An 8,905-nucleotide genomic window follows, 5' to 3' on the forward strand; every position below is an offset into this window, starting at 1 on the left:
AAAGTAGTGGAAACCTGTACACTGAAAGCTACAAAATGCTGATGACAAAAATGAAAGAAGATCTAAATAAATGGAGAGACATACTGTGTTCAAGAGTCAAAACAATCAACATAGTAAAGATGTCAGATCTTCCCAAATAGAGATATAGTTTTAATGCAATTTCTATCAAAAATCCCACCAAGATTTTTTGTATGTGTTAATAAGATTATACTAAGACTTACAGTAAAAGGTAAAGGGACTAGAGTAGTTAAATCAACTTTCAGAAAAATAAAAGGAATGAAGTGAGAAGAATCAGCTTCCCCAGTTTCAAAATTTATTATACCATGACAGTAATAAAAAAAAAAAAATGGGTCATATTCCTGCTTTGTGGATATTGGTTATTATTGTAATATAGACATTTAATTGAGAAAGAAACTAATATTGGGAAATAAGATTACAGAAAGCTTGTAAGCCCATTTTCAGCCAATAACGAATTGTATTATCTAAAGGGGACTAGAATGTGTCCAGAGAAATAGGCTTCTTGTTAACCCTTTGTGGAGTGTGGACCCATCCATGGATTACTGAGCCCCACCCAGAACTTTCTGGGGTGGGATATTTCCTCTTGAAAAGATATGCAGACAAACCCAGAAAAACAAAAGGTATTTCTTGAAAGAAAGTCCAGTGGGTAGTGGCCTGAGGGAGCTGATTGTTTGGCTGTGACAGCATCAAGCAAGCTGTTTGCCCTACAAAAATTAAGGCAAGAAAAGTCAGCCCACTTTTATTTTAGTTTCTTTAATTTTTAACTTCTAACACTGAAACTCAAAGGGAACACACAAGCAATCTTGTATGTTTGCTAGTGACCGCACTGGTCAAGTTGTAAGTGGAAGCGGGGGAAATGCAGCAATGGAGACCTGGACTGAGTTTGGCCATTAAACTTGAGATGAGAGAAGGAAGAGGAAGGGCTGGTGGCTTGAAGTTCAGGGAAACATGTGAACTCCTGAGACCATGGACACTGACCTAGCCACTGGTGGCTAGAGTTAAGAGTAAAGCAACCAGCTGGTCTGATGTAGAGGGAGGTGTGCGAGAGCTCTCAAGTTGCAGAAAGTACTCATTTGCACTAGCTTGGATGGCTTGCTGACCAGAACTTAGTCATATGAAGATAGAGAAGTTTGATACAGGGAGAAAGCATAAATTGCTACAACTTGATGAACTGGACCTTTGCTTATGGATGTTACTGCCCAAAATTCTAACAGAAAGAGAAGGATTCTTCTTATCAAGGATCTAGCTTGCCTCATCAGTACACTGGGTTGTTAGGGGTGGGCAACTTCGACTTTGGCTATCAAAAATGGGGGTCTATAATGGCATAAAGTGACTGGTTTACAAGCTTGCATGAGGGTGCTTAGTATCAGAATAAGGAGAGTAAGACAGAATCTTCATTGACTAGTTTTCCTCTTGTCCAAATGGGTCTGGTGATGATGGGGTTAGGATTTTATGATTCATTTGTGAGTAATTGTTATCAGAACCAATGATGGTAGTCATAACTGCAAATGTAGAAGAGGTGTAACTTTAAGGGGGGAGCAGCTAATCTGTCATTTCAGGAACAAAGGACCCTAGGACCATTAAGAAAAGAGCATGAGACACATGTGGGATCCTAACAAGAAAAGCATCGGCAACAGAGATGGTGGCAGAGGCAATGGCATAGAGAAAGCCACAGAGGACTCTAGGCCCATGGACTGACTAATAAAGGCAGTGTGCCTGCAGGCAGGAGGCTTACTTGCAAAACGTGCCCTTTGGACATTTAAACAAATATATCAATTCAATGTGGCTTGTGTACATTAGAAAAAAAAATAGGTAATAGAGATAAATATTGTTAGCTGAGAGTGCATGGAGGAGTTTGTAATCATTGCAATGATTTGTTGAATGTAAAACTGATGGATTCGAATATAAAAACCAGAAATAAAACCCATCCAAATATACCCAGCTGATTTTACCAAAGTGCAGTTCAAATGGAGGAAAACAGACTGTACAACAAATGCTCCCGGAATAATTAGACATCCAAAGACACACAAAAAGGAGGTGGCAATTATCCTAAATCCCAAGCCTTATTAATAAATTAACTCAAGACAGATGAAGAACTTAAACATAAAATGTGAAATTTTGGGAACAAAACACAAAAAGGAAAGCTGACAAATCGGGCCTTGTAAAAATAAAAAAACATTTGCTCTGTACACGGTCCTCAAGAGAGAATGAAGACACAAGCTACACAATGGAAGAAGTATTTGCTAATCTCATATTTGACAACAAACTCTTCAGAATTATAGAAAGAATTTTTTTAAATTAACTGTAAAACATATACAAGTCAATTACAGAATGGGTACCAAATATAAAGAGACACATCACAAAAGAGGATATTTATTGTTGCTGTTGTTGCGGTTAAATGCCATCAAGTCAGTTCTGATTCATAGTGACACTGAATAAAGTTTCTGAAGAGCAACTGATAGGTTTGAACCACCAACCTTGTGGTTAGCAGTCCAGGGCTTATCTTACAGCACCACACCCAAATTAAACCAAAAAGAAATACTGTTACATACTAATTTGAATGACAAAAATAAAAAGGACAACATCAATTACTGGCAAGGAAGAAGAAAAAGTGGATTACTTGTGCATTGCTGGTGGGAATGTACAATAGTTCATTCACTCTGAAAAACAGTTTCTTACTAAACTACATATACAATGACCACCCAAACCAGCAATTACCCTCCTGGGCATTTATCCCAGAGAAGTAAAAACCTATGTTAACACAAAAACCTCCACATGAATGTTGATAGCAGCCTTATTCACAATAGCCCAAAACTGGAAAAAACCTAGATGCTCTTCAATAGGTAAATGGTTAAACAAACAGTGGTCTATGCATGCCAGGGAATACTACTCAGCAATTAGAAGGAATGAATATACGATGAACAAGATGAATATCCAGAGAATTGTAATTTTTTAAAAAATCCCGATGCTAGTACATGCGATAGGATTCTCTTTCTATCACATTTTTGAATTGACAAAATTGTAGAAATAGAGATCAAAGGTTGCCATGGGTTGAGGAGAAGCTGGGAGTGGGAAAGAAGTATGTGTACCTTTAAAACGGCAATGTAAGAGAACCTTGGAGTTCCTGGGTAATGAAAATGTTACCTCCCTCAGCTATTAATCAAAAGGCTGGGGGTTCAATTCCATCCAGGGGTCCCCCCAAAAGAAAAGCTTGACAATCTACTTCAGAAAATATAGTCACTGAAGACCTTATGGAGCACAGTCCTAGTCTGACACACATGGAATCACCATGAGTAAGAAGTGACTCAATAGCAACTGATGAGTAGTGGAAATGTTCTGTATTTTGATGATATTGGTGCCAATACCCTTGTTATGACACTGTTACTACTGGGAACTGGTAAAGAATCCAAGGGCTCTCTCCGTATTGTTCATTACAACTGCATATGAACCAATAATTATTTCCAAATGTAAAGTTTCTGAAGTGAATTGCTGTTGCTAGCTGCAACTGAGCCCATTTTAACTCAGAATAGCCTTACGTACAAGAGAATGAAGCATCGCCCGAATGAAGCATCGCCGGGTCCTGCATGGTAATCACAACTGCCAGCATGGTCAAGTTCATCATTTTAACGATTGTGCCAATTCATCTCATCAACGGTCTTCCCTTCACACTCATTGGCCCTCTACTGGTTCAAACTTGTTATCCTTCTACAGCAATTGAACCCTTGCTATAATGTGTCCAAGGACATCAAGTTTGAACCAGTAGAGGGCCAATGAGAAAAGCAAATTGAACAATAATATGTTGTGATCAATGAGATTTTCTTTGGCTGGTTTTTAGAAGTAGATCATTCTTCTTTGTCTTAGTCTGGAATCTCCTTTAAAATCTGTCCACCAATGGTGGCCCTGCCGTTACTTGAAATTCCAGTGGTATCGTTTCCAGTATAATCATGTGAACCACCACACTGTGACAACGTAATAGATGGGTGGTGGAAACAGTAGATGACAGGGGATTATGAAATTTATATGAAAACAACATTGTTTCTTATATATAATTATGTCTAAGTAAAGATCTAACTATATAAGTGGTTCTTTTGCCCCAGTGTTCCACCTTAGAGAGACCAACCAAGAAAACAGAGAATGGCCAGGAAGTGGTTACAATGATGCTACCACATAAAAGTTATACAGCCATTATCTGGTTATGTAACATTCTGCTTCTGCAGGAAAGAAAGTAAGGTTTCGGTCTCCTTTCACTGCAGTTAAAGAACAGAACTAGCTGTGAATAACAGAATTAGATTAGATCCAGATAAAAATCAATGCAAGTCATCCCAATGCCAAGAACTTAACTCTGGAGCATAGTCAACTAAGGTGTATCAACAAAATTATAGAAAAACTCAGCAAACCAAATTATTCCGATCAAGTTCCTTCTGGAGAAGAAGAGACTTCTTTTGTAATAGAATTGAGGACATATTTAGTTGGAGAAGTAGGTTCTTAAGACTAAAAGCTATTCTTGCCTTGTGGAAGAAAGGGCGGTGTTCAAAGATAAACTAAGATCACTAATGTGCCAGGGAGCTAGGGAACCAGCTGATGCTTAGTGGGAAAGAATGCTCAAAGCATTCCGTGATAGTGTGCTCAGAGTGAGGTGTAGTCTCCTTAACTTAATTTTTTTTAATGAATTCATTTGGAAAACAATAAAACTTTATGGAAGTATAATTTGTTCACATATGTAAGCACTCATGTGACAACTATCAGAGCAACATAGCAAACATTTTCATTGTCCTTTAAAGTTCTTTCATGCTGTTTTATAACAATGGCCACTCTAGAGGTAATCATGATGTCTTATCATCAGACATTAGTTTTATATGTTGTTAAAATTCATATAAATTTTCACACCACATACATATTGTGTGTGTGTGTATGTTCCTGGATTCTTTATCCAACTTAATGGTTTGGACACAGTTTGACTGTGATCTATGAGGTTTTAATTGGCTAGTTTTCAGAATTAGATCATGTTTTTGTGTTTATCCATAGTTCACTCTTCTTTATTCCAAAGAAGATAACCAGTTATTAAGCACAGGAAACTATGATAAATAACTGTACTCATCAAGGAAACGCAAATTAAAAACATACCAAGATACCAGAATGGATGTATCTTTTAAAGATTGATAATGCTAAGTGTTGGTGAAGATGTGGAACAACCCAAAAACTCCTAGATTATGGATAAAATGCACAAATGGAGCAACACTTTTGGAAACCTATTTTGTACTTTCTAGTAAAATTAAGCTTACCCTGTTGTTGTGCATCACTGAGTTAATGCCAACTCATTGTGAACCTATGCGACAGAATAGAACTGCCTCAGAGCATTCTGGAAGCTGTAATGGTCATGAGAGCACATCAACAGGCCATTTCTCCTGTGGAGCTGCTGGTGGGTTCTAACTGCTGACCTTTACTTTAGCCAAGTGTTTACCCATTCCATCACCACACTAAAACCCACTACCATCAAGCTGACTCCAACTCACAGGGTTTCTAAGTCTGCATGTCAATCTTTACGGAAGCATATTGCCACATCTTTCTCACTGGAGTGGCTGATGAATTTGAACTGCCAGCCTTTCAATTAGGAGTCAAGCGCTTTACCACTGCACAACCAGAGCTCCTTAAATTTACCTTGTGAGCCTTGGAACAACAGGGCTCTGTGATATAGGGATTGAGACTAAATGGGTTAAGTTTCTTGTCTGTTTTGTGGATACTGATTTCCCCTGCCTACTACTATATCAACTATCAACACTCATGGAAGCATCAGTCAAGAAATCAAACTACGTATCACATTAGGCATATCTGGTACACAAGACCTTTTTAAAGTGTTGAAGAGCAAAGAAGTCAGCTTGAGGACTAAGGTGCAGCTGACCCAAGCCATGGTATTTTTAATAACCTCATATGCATGCGAAAGCTGGACTGTGAATACGGAAAACTATAGAAGAATTGATGCCTTTGAGTTACGGTGTTAGAGGAGAATACTGAAAGTTCCATGGGCTGCCAAAAGAACCAATAAATCCATTTTGGAAGAAGTGCGACCAGAGTGCTCCTTGAAGGCCAAGATGGCCTAACTTCGTCTCTCATACTTCATACATATTGTCAGCAGGGACCAGTCACTGGAGAAGGATATCATGTTTGGTAAAGTGGAGGGTCAGAGAAAAAGAGAAAGACCCCCAACTAGATGGATTGGCCAAGTGGCAGCATTGATGAACTCAAGCGTGGCAACAGTAGTGAGGTTGGCCCAGGATCGGGCAGTGTTTCGTTCTGCTGTGCATAAGGTCGCAATAGGTTGGTACCAACTCGATGGCACCTAACAACAACTACTACTACTTTATCAACCATCAACACTCATGGAAGCAGCAGTCAAGAAATCAAACGATGTATTGCATTAGGCAAATATGCTGCACAAGACCTTTTTAAAGTTTTGAAGAGCAAAGGTATTAGCCTGAGGACTAAGGTATGCTTGATGCAAGCCATGATATTTTCAAAAGCCTCATATACATGCAAAAACTGGACAGTGAATAAGGAAGATCATAGAAGAATTGATGCATTGGAGTTATGGTGTTGGAGTTATGGTGTTAGAGAAAAATAATGAATGTATCATGGGCTGCCTAAAGAACAAACATATCTATGTTGGAAGAAGTACAACCAGAGTACTCCTTGGAAGCCAGGATGGCCAAACTTCATCTCTCATACTTCAGACATATTGTCAGGATGGACCAGTCGCTGGAGAAAGAGATCATGTTTGGTAAGGTGAAGCATCAGTGAAAAAGAGCAAGACTCCCAGCAATATGGATTGGTAAAGTGGCAGCATCAATGGGCTCAAGTGTGGCTATAATTATGAGGTTGACCCAGGATCGGTCAGTGTTTCATTCTGTTGTGCATGTAGAACTAGCTAAAGGGTACTAGAATGTGGCCAGGGAAATGGCTTCTTGTTAAGCATTTGTGGAATACAAGAGTTTTAGGTGGAATATGGATCCTTACCCAGAACCTTCTGAGGTAGTCCATTCCCACTTGGAACGATAAGCAGAACAACCCTGAATGGCTAGAGGAACAGCAAATACTTTTTGAAAGATCGATCAATGGGGGTGGGAAAAGCAGACTGCTTGGCTTTGACAATAGCAAGCAAGCTGTTTGCCCTGGAGCCATTAACGCAAGAAAAGTGAGCCATCAACGCAAGAAAAGTGAGCCATCAGACTAAACCCCAGTCTAATACTGAAACTCAAAGCAAACACATAAACAGTCTTGTATGCTCGCTGGTGACCACCCTGGTCAACTTCAGAGTGGAAGTGAGGGAAATGCAGCAATGAAGACATGAACTGAGTTTGGCCATGTTCCACACATACCCAATGATCATGAGATGAAAGAGAGAAGAGGAAGGGCTGGCTGGTTTGAAGTTCAGGGAGACATGTGAACTCCAGAGCCCATGGACAATGACCTGGCCACTAGAGAGAAGAGGAAGGGCTGGCTGGTTTGAAGTTCAGGGAGACATGTGAACTCCAGAGCCCATGGACACTGACCTGGCCACTAGAGAGAAGAGGAAGGGCTGGCTGGTTTGAAGTTCAGGGAGACATGTGAACTCCAGAGTCCATGGACACTGACCTGGCCACTGGGGGCTAGAGTTAAGAGTGAAGCAGCCAGCTATTCTGAAGTGGGGGGAGGCATGTGAGAACCCCCAGATTTGCAGCTAGTACTCATTTGTCCTAGCTTGGATGGCTTGCTGATCAGAACTTGGTCAAATATAAAGAACTTTGATATAGGAAGCAAGCATAAATTGCTACAATTTGATAAACTGGACCTTTGCTTGTGGATGTAGTTGCCCATATTTCTAACCTAAAGGAAAGGATTCTTCATATCAAGGTTCAAGCTTGCCTCCTCAGTACACTGGGTTGATAGGGATGGGCAACTTAGACTTTGCCTATCAAAAATGGGAAGCTATAAAGGCACAAAGTCACTAGTTTATGAGCTTTAATGAGAGTGCTTAGTGTCAGGCACAAGGAGTTCTGGAGTGGCACTGTGGGTTAATGTACTAAACTGCAAAGTTGATTTGAACCGCAAGGTTGGCGGTTCAAGCTCACCAGCTACTCCTCAGAAACCCTATATAGGGACACTGTGGATCGGAACCAACTTGACAGCACTTAACAACAATATAAAGGCACAAAGTGGCTGGCTTATAAGCTTTCATGAGTATTCTTAGTGTCAAAATGAGAAAGGTAAGATAGAATCTTCGCTAAATAGTTTTCCTCTTGTCCTCTGGTCTGATGATGGGGATAGAGTTTTAGAATTCATTTGTGAGTAATTGTTATCAGGACTAACGGCAATGGTCACACCCGTAAATGTAGAAGACGTATAACTAAAAGGGCACAGAGAGATAGAGCAGCCAAGGACTACAGGTCCATGGACTGAGAAAGGCTGTGTGCATGTAGGCCGAGGCTGGCTTGCAAAATGCACCCTTTGCATATTTAAATGAATGTATATTTTCAGCGTGATAGGTGTAATTTTTTTTTTTAAAAAAAGGAATAGAGGTAAATACTGTTAACTGAGAAAAAGAGGAAGACCCCCAGTGAGATGGATTGGCAAGTGGCAGCATCAGAGGACTCAAGCGTGGCAACAATTGTTACGTTAGCCCAGGACAGGGAGTGTTTCATTCTGTTGTGCATAGCGACACTATGAGTTGGTACTAATTTGATGGCACCTAACAGCAACAACATATTATATATATAATATACATATTGCTGTTAAGTCAGTTTCAACTCACAGGGGCCCTGTATAGGGTTTCTGATGAGCAGCTGGTGAACTGAATCCACTGATCTTGCAGTCCAGTCCATTAAACCACAGCATTACACAGGAATATATGTGT

Source organism: Chrysochloris asiatica, unplaced genomic scaffold (genome assembly GCF_000296735.1).
Source record: "Chrysochloris asiatica unplaced genomic scaffold, ChrAsi1.0 scaffold00046, whole genome shotgun sequence".
Taxonomy (NCBI): Eukaryota; Metazoa; Chordata; class Mammalia; order Afrosoricida; family Chrysochloridae; genus Chrysochloris; species Chrysochloris asiatica.